Below are 9,510 nucleotides of genomic sequence, written 5' to 3'. Positions count from 1 at the left end.
TATAAACAACTATAAGGCAATAAAATAGATAACCTAGAAGAAATGGACAGATTCTTAGAAAAACTCAATCTTCCAAGACTGAACCAGGAAGAAATAGAAATTATAAACAACCCAAATACAAGCACTGAAATTGAAGCTGTGATCAAAAGTCTCCTGTAAAACAAAAGCCCAGGATCTGATGGCTTCACAGGAGAATTCTACCAAACATTTAGAGAAGAGCTAATTCCTATCCTTCTAAAATTCTTTCAAAAAATTACAGAGAAAGGAACACTTCCAAACTCATTCTACAAGGCCACCACCACCCTAATACCCAAACCAGACAAAGACAACACAGAAAAAGAAAACTATAAGCCAATATCCCTGATGAACATAGATGCAAAAATCCTCAACAAAATTTTAGCAAACAGAATTCAGCAACACATCAAACAGCTCATACACCATGATCAAGTTGGGTTTATTCCAGGGATGGAAGGATTCTTCAATATATGGAAATCAATGTGAAACAGCACATTAGCAAGTTGAAAGATAAAAACCATATGATAATCTCAATAGATGCAGAAAAAACCTTTGGCAAAATTCAGCACCTATTTATGATTAAAACTCTTCAAAAAATGGGCACAGAAGGAACCTACCTCAACATAGTAAAGGCCATAAATGATAAGCCTACAGCAAACATTATTCTCAGTGGTGAAAAACTGAAAGAATTCCCCCTAAGATCCCCTGATTCTAAGATCCCCAAGACAAGGGTGTCCACTTCCTCAACTATTACTTAGCATACTTCTGGAAGTCCTGCCTACAACAATCAGAGAAGAAAAAGATATAAAAGGAATCCAGATCAGAAAAGAAGTACAGCTCTCACTGTTTGCAGATGACATGATACTGTACATAGAAAACCCTAAAGATAGTATCAGAAAATTACTAGAGCTAGGGTTATGGTTTTTCCAGTAGTCATGTATGGATGTGAGAGTTGGAGTATAAAGAAAGCTGAGTGCTGAAGAATTGATGCTTTTGAACTGCGGTGTTGGAGAAGACTCTTGAGAGTCCCTTGGACTGAAAGGAGATGCAAGCAGTCAATCCTAAAAAAGATCAGTCCTGGGTGTTCATTGGAAGGACTGATGTTGAGGCTGAAGCTCCAATACTTTGGCCACCTGATGCAAAGAGCTGATGCATTTGAAAAGACTCCGATGCTGGGAAACATTGAATGCAGGAGGAGAAGGGGACTAAGGGACTAAGGGTGGAGACATAGACTAGAACTTGTAACACCCTGAGTAAAACAGGGGTGTAGATTTAGTGGACACCGGGCATTCAAAAATAGCCACATGTTCTGGAGAATCAAATAGGTACACGTATGCCAGGTGAGATGCTGACTCAGAAATGAACTGAGTTGCCCTTAGCTGAACTGTTGGACTGACCCCAGGACTAGGAATATGCCAAGTTAACCAGTGAAGGCCAGTCAGTGACATGGCAAAACCTGCAAAGAGTGGGTATTTGCTGTTGTTTTAAGTACGGAATTATGAACATGCACACATACCAACAAATGCATCAAAGGCCTTCATATATAGATACAAATATGGAACTCTCAGAAGAAAAACTAGAGGGAAAGCTCCATGACTTTAGATTTGGATATGTCACCAAAGAACAGGCATGCATGTGTGGTAATTTTCATATTTCAGTCATGTCAGAGTCTGTGCGACCCATGGCTCCTCTGTCCATGGGATTCTCCAGGCAAGAATACTGGAGTAGATTGCCATGCCCTTCTCCAGGGGTTCTTCCTGACCCAGGGATCTAATCTGCATCTCTTAATGCTCCTGCATTGGCATGTGGGTTCTTTACCACTAATGCCACCTGTGAAGCCACTAGTGTGACCAAAGCACAAGGAACAGAAGAAAAATAGGTAAGTCAGTATTCTTCAAAACTCAAAATACTTTTGCATCAAATAAGCTACAAGAGAGTGAAAATCAATCCACAGAACAGGAATAAAAACCTTTGCAAATAATATTTCTGATAAAGCTAAATTGACTGGAACTTCTTGGAAACATCCTAAAACTTTATCTGAAATTGCTTGGTTCAATTGCCAAGGTCAATTGGTGACTTTTACTCTTTATTTTGGCTAGTATTTCCACAATTAATCTTCTGATTTTCCTTGTCTGTTGATGCAAAATTTACAGTTCTATATTTCCTCACTCCTTCTGAGTTTGTCTTGACTACCACCATTTGTCTTCCTTATTGATTTAAAGCATTTTCTAAGACAATTTGGATTTAACCATGAACTAGGACTAGTGTTTCCAAACTACCAGAAATGGATATGGTAGAAATTTTTGCATTCTCTATGTGAACAGCTGACACTCAGGAATGGAAGCACATTGTTCCACAATCATCACACAAGCACTCTGGTGTATTCTTTCCATACCTCCAGTAGTCACCTCTGATTCTCTTCTGTTCTTCTTTTGATTCCAGTTTTCTACGCAGTGCATCCCAAACCAAAGCAACTGTGTGAACAAGATGATGCTAAGCTCCTGGTGACAGTGGCCCAGGTCATGTCCCCTGGTCCTACTTCTATTCCATCCTCTCCACATCTCAGAGCCACCACCTGTTCTTCATCTTTGTATTCTTGCACTCTCTGGATCTCAGAGTTTGGGGGAACTTGAAGACCAGTCACAGTCACAGAATAATTGTGATCATATCACAACAGGAATAAAGTGCTACATCAATAAGCATCTTTATTATAGAAGGAGTTGATAATAATATATGAGAAAAGGTCGATTCTCAAACAAGTGTTCAAGGAGTTCTTCTAATGTAACATGCATTAGATGAGCTGGGTGCTAATCTAATCTCAACTTCAATGAGAACAGTTTTTTCACGTCTTGGCACAAGTACAGCTAGTATTCTTGATCTGATAACTAGAAACATCTTTCATCATAATGTTCATGACTTCCATTCACAAATTTAATAAGCAAGAAGAAATCGGAGTTTTAAATTTTTCTTGGAATTGATTTTGTTTGGGCTGTTTTAAATTGATAATTCTTGGAAAACATAGCTAAAGAACATACTGCATTCTAGGTAAGGAGTCAATACTTGAGGGTGACCCTGATCATTGGGGACTACCTCTGAAACCAGGCACAAGCTTTTGTGTCTTTGTTCTTTGAAGTAAAATGCTGACTCAGGAGTTAATGACTGAGAAATGTGAAGATGCAGAAACAAAGAATAGCTATAGTATAGGGAACTGGTAACAATTTAGAGTATAATTCTGCCACATTGCAGAATCACCAAACTCTCAGTTCCCTGAAATTTATAGACAAAGGTCTGACATACATTCTTAAGTTATTTTTACAGCAAGCAGCCCCCACCAAATGAGAACTGTAGGGTCTAAGAATGTAGACCCTAGACTTGTTGAAAGCAGGAGGCTGATAATGCTTGAAACTTCACCTTGAAGCCAACCATTCGAAGTACTGTGCATGAGCTGGTATTGCCGGGATCCTTAAACACCATGAAACTCCTCACTAACTGCTCCAGGGAGAGTCACACGATCTTGAGGGCATTAGTCCTCTGTGGCTCCCTTTGCCTGTAAAGCAACTCTTTGCTACTTCACCCAATATTCTGTCTCTGTGTTTCTATTTGACACCAGTGAAGAAGGGCAGAATTTTGGTAACAGCTGCACAGAGACATGCTTCGTCCCAAGTCATGGTTCCATTCAGGTACAGCTGCCTGAAAGGTGGTCAGCCCAACTCCAAAGGAAATACACAGGGCTGCGGCTTCAAAGTCTCAACATCTCAATGTTGATATAAGAGAGAAACAAGCAAAAAGTCTTTACATAATTGCCTATATGAGTGTGAGGATGGAGGACAGCTGGAACCGTGCTGGGAGAAAAGACCCCATATCAGAAAAGCTTTTTATTACTCTCCAGACCACAGAGAATCTCACTCAGACAGTATCTAGAAGGTTTCATGTGAATTTTGGCAATCACAGTAAAAGCTTTCAATGACTATCTGCTCAAATGTATAGAAATTCAGTGTTAACATTGAAGAAGCTGAAGTTGAATGGTTCTATGAAGACCAACAAGACCTTTTAGAACTAACACCCAAAAAAGATTTCCTTTTCATTATAGGGAACTGGAATGCAAAAGCAGGAAGTCAAGAAACACCTGGAGTAACAGGCAAATTTGGCCTTGGAATATGGAATGAAGTAGGGCAAAGACTAATAGAGTTTTGCCAAGAAAATGCACTGGTCATAGCAAACACCCTGTTCCAACAACACAAGAGAAGACTCTACACATGGACATTACCAGATGATCAACACTGAAATCAGATTGATTATGTTCTTTGCAGCCAAAGATGGAGAAGCTCTATACAGTCTACAAAAACAAGACCAGGAGCAGATCATAAACTCCTTATTACCAAATGCAGACTTAAATTGAAGAAAATAGGGAAAACCACTAGACCGTTCAGGTATGACCTAGATCAAATCCTTTATGACTATACAGTGGAAGTAAGAAATAGATTTAAGGGCCTAGATCTGATAGATAGAGTGCCTGATGAACTATGGAATGAGGTTCATGACATACAGGAGACAGGGATCAAGACCATCCCCATGGAAAAGAAATGCAAAAAAGCAAAATGACTGTCTGAGGAGGCCTTACAAATAGCTATGAAAAGAAGAGAAGTGAAAAGCAAAGGAGAAAAGGAAAGATATAAGCATCTGAATGCAGAGTTCCAAAGAATAGCAAGGAGAGATAAGAAAGCCTTCTTCAGCGATCAATGCAAAGAAATAGAGGAAAACAACAGAATGGGAAAGACTAGCGATCTCTTCAAGAAGATGAGAGATACCAAGGGAACATTTCATGCAAAGATGGGCTCAATAAAGGTCAGAAATGGTATGGACCTAACAGAAGCACAAGATATAAAGAAGAGGTGGCAAGAATACACAGAAGAACTGGACAAAAAAGAGCTTCATGACCAAGATAATCACGATGATGTGATCACTGACCTAGAGCCAGACATCCTGGAATGTGAAGTCAAGTGGGCCTTAGAAAGCATCACTATGAACAAATCTAACGGAGGTGGTGGAATTCCAGTTGAGCTATTTGAAATTCTGAAAGATGATGCTGTGAAAGTGCTGCACTCAATATGCTAGCAAATTTGGAAAACTCAGCAGTGGCCACAGGACTGGAAAAAGTCAGTTTTCCTTCCAATCCCAAAGAAAGGCAATGCCAAAGAATGCTCAAACTACTGCACAATTGCACTCATCTCACACGCTAGTAAAGTAATGGTCAAAATTCTCCAAGCCAGGCTTCAGCAATATGTGAACCATGAACTTCCAGATGTTCAAGCTGGTTTTAGAAAAGGCAGAGGAACGAGAGATCAAATTGCCAGCATCTGCTGGATCATGGAAAAATCAAGAGAGTTCCAGAAAAACATCTATTTCTGCTTTATTGACTACGCCAAAGCTTTTGACTGAGTGTGAGAGAGTCATTTCCTAGGCAGGTTGATAAGGAGTCTAGGGGTCCCCAAGGAGAGAGGGGTCTGGAATTCTCAAGGAGGAAGAAAGGACAAACTTTTTCCTTCTCTACATTCCTTAAGATTATATAACAATAATGTATCCTGCCTAAGGACAGTCTCTGGATTAAACCTTCTGTTATTTTAAAATGTAAATTATGGGAGTAGACCTGGTCTTTACAAGGATGTATCCTGCCTGAGGACAGTGTTATCTTAAAATGGAAATTATGAGAGTAGGGTTGATGAGGTCTTTACAACCTCCAGACATTCTTTGGATTATATAACTTCATTGTTAACACTAGCAAGAGGGTACTCTTTCTGCCCCCTTCTGATGCCTATGTCAGAAGCTTTCTCTATCTCCTTTATACTTTAATAAAACTTTATTACACAACAGCTCTGAGCTATCAAGCCTCGTTTCTGGCTCCAGATTGAATTCTTCTCCTCTGGGGGCCAAGAATCCCAGTGTCTTCGTGTGATTCAACAACAACCTTTCATCTGGATCACAATAAACTGTGGAAAATTCTGAAAGAGATGGGAATACCAGACCACCTGACCTGCCTCTTGAGAAATCTGTATGCAGGTCAGGAAGCAATAGTTAGAACTGGACATGGAACAACAGACTGGTTCTAAATAGGAAAAGGAGTACGTCAAGGCTGTATATTGTCACCCTGCTTATTTAACTTATATGCAGAGTACATCATGAGAAACGCTGGACTGGAAGAAGCACAAGCTGGAATCAAGATTGCCAGGAGAAATATCAATAACCTCAGATATGCAGATGACACCACCCTTATGGCAGAAAGTGAAGAGGAACTCAAAAGCCTCTTGCTGAAAGTGAAAGTGGAGAGTGAAAAAGTTGGCTTAAAGCTCAACATTCAGAAAACGAAGATCATGCCATCTGATCCCATCACTTTATGGGAAATAGATGGGGAAACAGTGGAAACAGTGTCAGACTTAATTTTTGGGGGCTCCAAAATCAGTGCAGATGGTGACTGCAGCCATGAAATTAAAAGACGCTTACTCCTTGGAAGGAAAGTTATGACCAACCTAGATAGCATATTCAAAAGCAGAGACATTACTTTGCCAACAAAGGTCTGTCTAGTCAAGGCTATGGTTTTTCCTGTGGTCATGTATGGATGTGAGAGTTGGACTGTGAAGAAAGCTGAGTGCCGAAGAATTGATGCTTTTGAACTGTGGTGTTGGAGAAGACTCTTGAGAGTCACTTGGACTGGAAGGAGGTCCAACCAGTCCATTCTGAAGGAGATCAGCCCTGGGGTTTCTTTGGAAGGAATGATGCTAAAGCTGAAACTCCAGTACTTTGGCCACCTCATGTGAAGAGTTGACTCATTGGAAAAGACTCTGATGCTGGGAGGGATTGGGGGCAGGAGGAGAAGGGGATGACAGAGGATGAGATGGCTGGATGGCATCACTGACTCAATGGACGTGAGTCTGGGTGAACTCTGGGAGCTGGTGATGGACAGGGAGGCCTGGCGTGCTGCAATTCATGGTGTCGCAAAGAGTCAGGCATGACTGAGCGACTGAACTGAACTGAACTATCTTATTATTTAATCACAAACTTTTTTGGGGTTTTATTTTGTTTCAATTGGAGGATAATTACTTTACAATGTTGTGTTGGTTTCTGCTGTACAACATTGAGAATCAGCCATAATTATACATAGTCCCCCTCCCCCTTGAGCCTCTCTCCCACCCTCTCCCCCACCCACGCCTCTAGGTCCTCACAGAGCACAGAGCTGAGCTCCCTGTGCTATACAGCAGCTTCCCACTATCTATCTGCTTTACACATGTATAATAGATAGTGTATATATGTCAATGCTTCCTCCTCAACTCGTCCCAAACTTTTGAAGTTGTTTTCAATCAAGACTGTCTTCCTCATCTCTAAAACATCTTTAGGTCTCCCTTTTGGGGAAGAACCCTGACCTCTTGGATACACAGCACATCTAAGGTACACAACCCCTCTAGCAGGATCTCAGTGAGACAGCTCATTCCTTCTTCACCAACCAGCAAACACCAGATTTACTGTCACATATACACAGACTCGGCTTTGAGCAAACTAATAGAAAGCTGATTTTGCAACACTTGTTGGGTACCAAAGTCAAAGACACAAAGCCTGCACCTATTAAGCAAAGCACACTTATTCAACCTCTACAGCCCCAAACTATAGTAACATTTTCTTAATTGATAAGATTTGAACTCATATCAACCCATGAATATTCAGGGGGTAGAGTAATAGGAGAAAAACCTTGAGTCTAAGGATCCCGGATCAATGTCAGTAGGGTCACTTTCTCAGGAGGGAGATGTTTTATTTACTGCACAGCAAACATGCCCTCCATGTCTCTGCAAGGAGCCACTGTCTCTGTGTTGCAAGGGTGTTTTTTGTACAGACAAATACTTGTGTGGGAGGGATGGTAGTTGGTGCCTCTGCCTAACAGATGTACAGAAATGGGGGAGATTTTGTAGAAATATCTCCTACTGGCACTTATCCATTTCAATAGTTAACTCCTTGGAAGAAAAGTTATGACCAACCTAGATAGCCCATTGAAAAGCAGAGACATTACTTTGCCAAAAACGGTCCATCTAGTCAAGGCTATGGTTTTTCCAGTGGTCATGTATGGATGTGAGAGTTGGACTGTGAAGAAAGCTGAGTGCTGAAGAATTGATGCTTTTGAACTGTGGTGTTGGAGAAGACTCTTGAGAGTCCCTTGGATTGCAAGGAGATCCAACCAGTCCATTCTAAAGGAGATCAGCCCTGTGTGTTCTTTGGAAGGAATGATGGTAAAGCTGAAACTCCAGTACTTTGGCCACCTCATGCGAAGAGTTGACTCATTGGAAAAGACTCTGATGCTGGGAGGGATTGGGGGCAGGAGGAGAAGGGGACGACAGAGGATTAGATGGCTGGATGGCATCACTGACTCGATGGACGTGAGTCTGGGTGAACTCTGGGAGATGGTGATGGACAGGGAGGCCTGGCGTGCTGCAATTCATGGGGTTGCAAAGAGTCGGACACGACTGAGTGACTGATCTCATCTGATCTGATCTGATCTAACAGTTTTAAAAAATTAAATCGGTAAGATGCACTGCTTTGTAATATGCATGCATGTTCAGTGTCTAAGTTGTGTCCAACTCTCGTGACCATGGACTGTAGGCTCCACCGTCCTTGGGATTCTCCAGGTAAGAACACTGGAGTGGGTTGCCATTTCCTTCTCCAATGCATGAAAGTGAAAAGGGAAAGTGAAGTTGCTCAGTCGTGTCCGACTCTTCGTGACCCCATGGACTGCACCCTACCAGGTGCCTCCATCCATGGGACTTCCCAGGCAAAAATACTGGAGTAGTTTGCCATTCCCTTCTCCAAGAGATGTCCCCAATCCAGGGATTGAACCGGAGTCTCTTTCATTCTTTAGAATTCCTACCACTGAGCCACCTGGGAATCATTGTAAGAAACAAAATATAACACTGGAACTATTTTATTTCATTTGTATTGAGATATAGTTGAATTACAATGTTGTGTTAATTACTGCAGTACAGCAAAATGACTCAGTTATATATATATATATATATATATATATACTTTTTCATATGCTCTTCTATTATGGTTTGTCATAAAATATTGAATATAGTCCCCTGTGCTGTACAGTTGGACTTTGTGTTAATCCAATTTGTATATAATAGTATGCATCTGCTAACCCCAACCTCCCAGTCCAACTCTTTCCCAAGCCCTTCCTCCTTGGAAACCATCAGATAATAATTGATAGCTTACAAAAATACTTACACCAAGTTTAAAAAAAAGTGTAAAACCTGTATATTGAAGATCATTTCAAATTGTAAATAAACATGCAAATACGTTTATATAGGCGAGTCATGAAAGTATGAAATTAAATTTATATTTTATGGCAAGAAAAATTTAAACATGAAAAACTTTTCTCTACCTTTGTACTCCTCTTCCTCACTGTAAGTTGTGTGCATGACACATGCATGGACCAGACCTCCCACATCAGAGGGA

The sequence above is a fragment of the Bos taurus genome, chromosome 13 (assembly GCF_002263795.3).
Source record: "Bos taurus isolate L1 Dominette 01449 registration number 42190680 breed Hereford chromosome 13, ARS-UCD2.0, whole genome shotgun sequence".
NCBI lineage: Eukaryota > Metazoa > Chordata > Mammalia > Artiodactyla > Bovidae > Bos > Bos taurus.
Note: the sequence above shows the minus strand (reverse complement) of the source record.